The 8,914-nt window shown below is 40.8% G+C and overlaps 1 protein-coding gene across 9 annotated transcripts in view; it reads right to left on the bottom strand.

Moving 5' to 3' along the window:
- Positions 1 to 8,914, bottom strand: part of lrrc3b (leucine rich repeat containing 3B) — a 65,440-nt gene that overhangs the window by 14,171 nt on the left and 42,355 nt on the right. For 2 of the 9 annotated variants that reach the window (XM_043689474.1, XM_043689476.1), the window contains one exon: positions 6,483 to 6,661. The exons of the other annotated variants lie outside the window; for them this stretch is intronic. The gene's annotated coding sequence lies outside the window, so the exon portion shown is untranslated. The remainder of the gene's footprint in view (positions 1 to 6,482; positions 6,662 to 8,914) is intronic. 9 annotated transcript variants of the gene reach the window in all.

Raw genomic sequence — 8,914 nt, 5'->3', positions numbered from 1 at the left:
AGACTCAGCACCGCTTTCTTGACCTGCAATCTTCTTCCCGACCTCTCTGCCCCCACACCTTAACCTCCTTCCACCTATCGTATTCCCAATGCCCCTCCCCCAAGTCTCTCCTCACTACCTTTTATCTTAGCCTGCTTGGCACACCCTCCTCATTCCTGAGGAAGGGCCTACGGCTAAGAGTCAGTGGGAGTGGGAGTGTGTGTGTGTGTGTGTGTGTGTGTGTGGGCAGAATGATGTGCCTCTTCTAAATACCCATCCAACAGATTTTAGCGGCGTCCCCTCAACAAAGGTGGTGTGTGTGTGTGTGCACGTGCGCACACACACTGACACCATTAGGTCCCACATATAACTACTTTAACTGTGTCTTAGCGCACATTGTTTTTCTGCGCTGCTTCTTCTGCCACCTTCTCCTCTAATCATGGCATATTGAATCTTTCAAGATATGGCTGTACAGTTAGACCTTCCACTTGTGGATGATTGATAATCTTCCTGTTAATAATTACATATTTATGCAATCATTGGAACTGACAAACACAGAAACAAATAGAGACAGAGATATACACAGAAACACACATATACTGTACACAGTCAGTCATACATGCATACATACAAACACACAGACACCTGTACCCACACAGACACAAATACATCAATATAACACTAGATAAACTCCATTCTCATCGTACATATGCACTGAAATATATACAACCTACACAAGATTGGTACTTCCAACTCTTTCTCTCATAATGATCCTTAACAGTCAGATTGCTCCGATATTTTGTAATTAGACCTTTTCTTGACATGTTTCTTGGTTGCATAGAAAAAGTTCTACTCTTTTTAAAACATAGGGTATATGTTATTTCAAAGAAAGCAATTTTAATTTTTATTAACTAATGCAGCAAATCAAATACCAAATACCAAACATACTTATGTGCGCTGAGTTTCTGCAACAAAACCTTTAGCCAAACAACTGTGTTGATATATCCATGAGTAACATTTGAGGGGTGAAATCCACCTTATCCCATCATGTTGCTATCTCACTACTTCTCTGATACATCAGCAAAGTTGCATGTCAGAAATTACTCCTACTGTGTCCCAAAACCAGGACAAAAGGAGTCAATAAGTGTTTTAATTATTGTTCTTTTTTAAAAAAATAATCCCTTTCTGATACAGATATTGTATACCACCTTCATCCAATGGTTGAAAAGGGCTGGTTGGATCACAGGGAAGCATTGTATTACATTTTGCAATCTACCTCAAGCAACAATATCATCAACGAAATATGATTTGGATAGGTCTCAAATAGGAAAACGTTACATAATTCTCCTAATTGGAAACTCCAAACTTTACTTGGCTATTACTTTTAAGTCACCTTCATCCAACCATTCCTTTTGGGAATTACTTTTGTCAGAGAATATCACCATTGGCTCAGACTTTGTTCTGCCAGACAAACAAAACTCTATTTCCATGGCCAGTTTTTCTCATAAACATTGTTTTCTTTCCAGCCTTGCTCATTGACTGGCTGGCATGGCAAAGTTTATAGGGGAGAAAGTGAGGTCTGCAGATGCTGGAGATCAAAGTTGAAACTTTATTGCTGGAACAGCACAGCAGGTCAGGCAGCATCCAGGGAACAGGAGATTTGACGTTTCGGGCACAGGCCCTTCTTCAGGGTCTCATCCATACTCCCAATACAAGTCAAACTGTATCAATTCTTTTTTCAGTTTTATGAAGAACTTCTGAAATATCGTCAAGTTCTGCCTGGACTGTGAGAAATCTTGGAGAATTCACGATGCTGACATCTCTGGGACAGTCAGACGTTTTCAAACCAACAAAGAATCTACTGATCTTTAATCAGCTGCTCATCAAGCTCCCTTCAGAACTTTTAACAGACCAGAGAGTCAGCGCTGCAAATCTTAAAATAGTGACTTCTGTAAAACTGAGAAACGTGGCGCGAGCTATTGTCCACACTAGAGGCATTTGGCACTATTCTGTGCTCAAACATTTGTCTGTACTCATTCGCATATGATCTGCATTCCAAAGTGCTCATTCTATTGAAGTGATCTAAAGGTGATCTATTGAAGTGAATTACCCTGAAATGAAATCACACAGTGCACCCATCATAATAACTGTAAACATTTATTTACCTTGAAGTGCTCTGCAGCATTCAAGTGAAATCATCTGAAATCAGCCATCAAGGAATGAAGCTGAAACAAAAGCACTATAAGGGATTCCTCAGTCTAGAAGTGATTAAGAAGTCCTTTAAGTCAGAGATCACAAAGTTCCAGGGTGTTGCTAAGTCCCAGCTTCACTGGCATAAAGAGTGTGATTGCTTCCCATAAACAAACTACAACTGTGATCATGATGGTGTTATTAGTATTACTTATTGTAATGACGGTAAGGAACAATTATTATGATGGAACATAGGCCTGATCCTTATATTTTTCAGCCAAGTGGCAGTTTTGACGGTTTTTATGGGGGGGGGCTTCTCTCTACAAGGCCTAGCAAGATTTCTGCCTACCTATCATACCCCACAGAGCCTCTCTCGTCCAGTTCCAGACCATCTAACTACCTTAGAACAACTCACATTTATTGGCCTTTTTAATTAAATAGCATATATTCTGATAAAATTGAACAACAGGAGCTACACGTGTTAAAGTGAGGGTATGGGAGAGGGCTGGAATCTCGAGGAAACGATAAATGAAGATGAGAGCATGAAACATTAGCAGAGCTAACAGCTCCCAAGGCTTCATTCCCAAAAGCAGGAAGGAAAAGAAATGGATAAATGAGAAGGGGTTAAAGTAGAGTGTTAATCTAATCGTTATTGGTTCCTTTGGTTGTCATGCAGTGTTTAATTACATTGGCAGTTTTTGCTTCAATGAGACTTCACATTCTGTGGACACATAGTTGTCATTTCACAGATTGTTAGCAGGAGTTTTGAATTGCTTTCCAGGTAGTACATATACAAAGAATACTCAAAAAGACTGATGTTCTAGTCAAAATATGGAGTCCACAAATTTTAGCCAAATGACACTCATGAACTTGGTATTGCAGGTTTTGTTTCAAATTCAGAATAACATCTGTACCACACATGGGGTGGACTGCACTGGATGTGATTTTTGCTAAGTCAATGGCATGTGTAGGGACAGTCATCGCACACAGTGATGTTAATCAGCATCTAACCTTTGGGCACTCGCAGAGCCATTTCTATTTTAATATTCTGGCTATTGCCCTCTCAACCTCTCACAGCTGAACAAGCATTTATCTGCAGGAAATAACCCTACCTGCGCTGTTTAAAGGGATCACCAACTACTCAGTTTAGTTGTTGAGTGATTCCTCCTGACTGTTCCTTCGTTTGCAGGAGTTTTTGGTGGCGTGTACTGCTACTTAAAACTGGCGAGGTCTACAGGGAGTGGTGTTGCATAGAGAATCATAACATGGTTTCAGCATAACTGGAGAGTACTCTGCCCACTGTTTCTGCCAGAGCACTCAGCTAGCCTCCCTTCCCTGCAAATTCTCTCTGTGGATAATTATCAAATTTTCCTTTAAAATCCAATCCCAGACTGAATCTGCTTCCACTGCAGTCTCATTCCAGATCTGAACTACTTGCTGCATTAAAAAAAAATTCTCCTTATGTCTCTTTTGCTTCTTCGGCCAATCGCTTTAAATCAGTGTTGACTGCTTCTTGATGCTTCTGTTAGTGGAAACAGTTTTTCCTTCCTTACCTCTGTCCAGAAACTTTGGAATTTTGGATGTGTCCATCAAATTTACTCTCTCCAAGGATAACTGCCATTGCTTCTCCAATCTACTGGAATAAGTCCCTCATCCTTGGAGTTGTTTCTGTATCGTCTCTAACCTGTTTACGTTCCTCCTAAACTGTGGCACAGTGGTTAGCACTGCTGCCTCACAGCGCTAGAGACCCGGGTTCAATTCCCGCCTCAGGCGACTGACTCTGTGGAGTTTGCACATTCTCCCCGTGTCTGCGTGGGTTTCCTCCGGGTGCTCCGGTTTCCTCCCACAGTCCAAAGATGTGCAGGTCAGGTGAATTGGCCATGCTAAATTGCCCGTAGTGTTAGGTAAGGGGTAAATGTAGGGGTATGGGTGGGTTGCGCTTCGGCGGGGCGGTGTGGACTTGTTGGGCCGAAGGGCCTGTTTCCACACTGTAAGTAATCTAATCTAATCTAATCTAAACTCTGGTGTCCAGAGTTCAAAACAGTTCTCCAGTTGAAGTTCAACCAGTGTCTTAATAAATACCATAACTTCATGACTCAAGTACATTTTCAACCTGCCCTGACACCTTCAACTTATGCATATTGTAAAAAGTGCATCTCCTTTCTTCATTCTTGATTGTAGACTAAAACAGAAAAATGATCCACTTAAAACCAAGAACTGTGGAAGGGATTGTCACACTTCTAAAAGCAACTTACTGATTGTGAGTTGTGTTTACACTGCTGCTTTGCAAGCAATGCAGGAAGAGAAATAAGGCACCAGAGCACATGGTCATTGGAAGGTTCATCCACCAACAGAGTGTTGACTGGATTGGGCAACAGTAACTAATTGTGGATGCCAGAAGTTACCAACTTGATGACAAGTCTCCAATTAGCTCCTGAGCAGGTGAACACTTGGGTATTTTCAATAAAGGGAGGAAGCTTCCTGAAAGAGTAGGTTCTATGTTGCTATCATTCTGCTGAAGCCTGCAAAAGGCCAGTTATTTCTCCCCAACAATTTCTGTAAGCTGTTTCCTACAACCAGTAACTAACATGAACCCAGCCAATGTTTTATGCTAATACAATTTCATCAGATGGGTAAACTGGGGTCTTTGAGTAGTTTGATTGTCATTGACTTTTATGACAACCCGAGGAATAGTTGGACTTGTGTATCAGATACTTTCCAAAGTGGGCTGGATAATATTAACCTCAAGGTCAAGACAGCAGCCTCTGAACATTTGATTCACACTTGTATTATTAACCTATATCTGTCATGCCATTTTTCAGCCTCTTCTTATTCTGTCTCTTTCATCATCTATGGAGATCTGGATTTGTTATTCGCACCTTTCAACCTCATGGAAGCGAGGCTTATGCTCCCATGACAGTTTTACCTGCAAATTGTTGACTCTCACAATTAATTACTTGTACTCTAGACTGCTTGTCCTTTTCCATACTTAATATAAACATTATGATAGCATGATCACGGTCTCCGAAATATTCCCTCTTGGAGACTTGATCTATTTTACCTACTTCATTCACCACAATCTGATTAAAAAAAAAACCTCCAATCTTGTTGGACTGTAATCTAGAAAGTTCTTCTGAACATAGTTAAGAAACTCTTCCCTTCTCTGCCTTTTACAATATTATCATTCCAGTCTATAGTTATAACTACTGAATAATTTTTCCTCTAATTTATTTGCAAATTTGTCCCTCTATACATTTCCAACTCGTTGGTGTCCTTATAGAATATATTCAGCACTGTGTTGGCACATTAATTATTTTTTAACTCGAAACAAAGTGGTTTTGTCCTTGACCACTCCAGCATATCCTTTCTCTCCACTGATATTTTCCTTAATGAATACTGCCGACGGCCTTAGTTCTGACCTCAAGGGTTCAGGGCTTACTCTCAGACCTGGTGTTGTCTACGACAGAATGAGATACACACAAAAGGAGGACGTGTTGGTCAAAAAGATAAAGGTCAAAGGAGAGAAGAGGTCTTAGGCCACATTCACTGAGTGCTCCAACTTCAGTACATGCAACATTTCTATTTCATGAAAGAAATGCTCACCAAAATCGACCATACTCTAAAGGTAGAACTGCAGCCTCACAGCGGGCTGGGATCAGCACTGCCAGTGGCTGTGAATGTGACTGCAGCCTTGAACTCCTTTGCAATGAGCTGTTAGCAGGCCGAAGCAGGCTGCATCTTGCAGTTCACTGTCTTTAGTTTTGTACTGGGGAGGTCATTGCTCTTGGATTGCAAAGGCACATTGCATTTGTCTTTCCAGAGAGCCGACAGAGTGAGCACTTTCAGATTTAACATATCATGTACGGTCATTACCTGGTCTTGCTTGCAGTAGTCAAGATGCCTACATTCTGCTTCAGTCTGCTGTACCATTAACAGTTGAGACACAAGAGACAAAAGAATGGCCACACAGCGACAAGGGCTATCGTCTGATCATTTGGCTCATGGCTCTCAGACTCAGAATGAATTCAGAAAATACAGATGCTCAGTAACCTCTAAGAGATTTCCATATCAGATCAGGAAGCTGGCTGACACCACCGCAGAGACTGAAGGATATATGTTATAAGTATATGGGATGAAGATCTGGGGAGATGTACATTAATTCCTGAAAATCTGCATAAACAAATGATAACCATATGAAAAGAGACATTAGAGGAGGAGCACCAGGTTGGCCTCATGAATTGTGTAACTTGTCTCGTTATATTGTGTTAATAAATAATTGTTGACAAAGACCATGGGTCTAGCTACATCTTTACCTTAAAGTAAGACCTCACAATATTGTCTAGATTCTGCAGATTTGCAATGAATGCATAAGGCCGATTTAGGAAAGGTCCATTTGTCCAAGTTAGTGCTATCCAGTAAACACTACATCTCACTGCTTTCTTCAGGCCAAGATCAGAATGATGGCTCTTTCTAAAATGTCCATGAAGTCTTTCTGCAACACAGAAGGATTGGGCACAATGCAACGTTGAACTTGTTTGTACTCCTTACTTTCATTGATGTACCGAGAACACAATTTACCTATACACTTTATTCATAATAAGGTGTTCAATTCTAACCCATAATAAGACTGCTGAAGCTCTTCAGCCAAAATCTTCTAATTAACATTTATTATGTCTCTAGTAGAACAGGAGTGCAATACTTGCGGTAACACAGGGGTCAAAACATATTTATTTTCAAGCACTTCTTGAGATTTTCTCAAAGGCTACTTTCCGATCTTTCAGGGCTATTTCATGGTTTTCAAGGGGTACTTTTTCGTTCTCAGTAACTCTTCTACTAGGTGATGCTCACAAGTAACAGCACTTTCTGTATTTGCGTTGAGATAGTGGGTCTTTGCACATCCACAAAAACAGAATTGAAGAATTCATAAATATCCCAATTATCAATCTTCCATGAAACAAAGCCAGAACACACAAAAAAGACAGTAATAGCCTAAACACTACAGTTTGTTTTTAGAATAATTGACCAACACTTCTACACACTAAAATCACCTTCAACACATCTCACACAGAATGGCAAGGTCTCAGCTAATTGCATACATACCAAGTTAGAATATTTTAACCACGCAGTTAATACCCTTGCTTTAAACAGCACCTTAGATCTCAATCGCTGATTTAAATTCAAAACTTGACCGTGCTCATTAACATACACATTTTGCCATACATGCAGCCTTACAGACTTCATATTCGTACTCAAAGAATTCAATCACTCCATGATTTCAAATTTTCCTGGTTTTCAGTTATCAGAATTTTTCTTTGCCATTAGGTTTAAGACTGTTCTCTCTCAATGCAGCCTCCATCTATTTCAGCCTCCATCTCCCATAATCATTCTTGCAGCCACCTTCATCTCTAATTCCCCAATGAGTTTTCTTCGCCCCCTAACTGCTTTACAGTCTCCTCCTCTCCAGCCTTCCTGCAGCCTGCTCTACGTCCACTCCTTCAGGAGCCTGCCTACCCCCCCAGGTGATATCCATCCTCTCTCAATGGCCACAGCAAACGTCCTGGCACTGCCTTAGGTTAAAAAAGACACATCCCAAGCCCTGGCGAACGGAACCCCTGGCATTCTGCTCACTACAACCACTCAGAACTGCTTCTCAGCTGCTCACTGCTCTCCTCTAAGCGTATCAGTGACAAATGCAACAGAGAACCAGCCTCTTATTGGAGGAAATGCTCCTCACAGATTCTGCCATTTCTATTATTTGACTTGTCTCACATTGTTCATTCCTATGATTGAATGTTCCTGTGTATTTTGAAGACCTTCAGGGTGAATTTGCTCTCTGTCCCCATGTATATTGAGCCCCGATGAAACTACCAGGTTGTGGTAAAAGCCCATCTGGTTCACTAAAGTTTCTTGGGAGGAAATTTATCATTGTTATCAAATCTAGCCTAACACATTAATGTGGTTCACTTTTTAACCACTATCTGAAATGGCCCAGCAAGCCATCCAGTTGTGTCAAGCCACTGCAAAAAAGAAGTGACGTGGGTGTACCACGATGGTTCAATTAGTTTAGCTTTACCGCCATCTTCTCAAGGCAACAAACATTGGCCTCACTGGCAACACATTCCAAAAATGTGTTTTAAGCAAGAAAACAGATGACTTCAGGAAGCTGTATCCCTCATGTTTGAGTTGCTCCTTGAAACTTGCCTCTTCATGAAATGGCCTGCAGATGCTGTTCTGCTTTATATTTCAGTTTCAATGCTGCTGTTTTTTTAAAATGCTTTTTTTTTTGTAAGTCATCTATATCAACTTCTTTAGCATCAAGGAATTTTTTTTAACATCTTCCACAATGTGAGGCTGTCCTAAACTGCTTCACAGCCAGTGTCTTTAATTTCTTTAAAGAAAGTCATTGTCGCACAAAAACAGAGGCGCTGATTTGCAGACATTCAGATTCCACAAACAGGAATGCAATGTGTGACCAGATATTCTGTTTTTAGTGATGTCATTTGAGGGATGAATGCTTTTCGAGACACCAGGGAAACTCCCTCCTCTGTTTTAAAATAGCAATATAGGATATTTGACACCCTTCTGATGGCAGAACACACTGCTCTTAACCCCCATCCCTCCAGGCTGCATCATTCTGTTAGACTAGATTCTGTGCCCAGGCCTCTATAGGTGGGATCACTGTGACATCCATTGGTGTTGACTAAAAGATTCTGGAAGTAGAAGAATCACCTTTGTGGATTGAAAA

Source organism: Chiloscyllium plagiosum, chromosome 5 (assembly GCF_004010195.1).
Source record: "Chiloscyllium plagiosum isolate BGI_BamShark_2017 chromosome 5, ASM401019v2, whole genome shotgun sequence".
In the NCBI taxonomy this organism is placed as follows: Eukaryota; Metazoa; Chordata; class Chondrichthyes; order Orectolobiformes; family Hemiscylliidae; genus Chiloscyllium; species Chiloscyllium plagiosum.
Note: the sequence above shows the minus strand (reverse complement) of the source record. Positions and strands in the feature narration are given on the sequence as shown.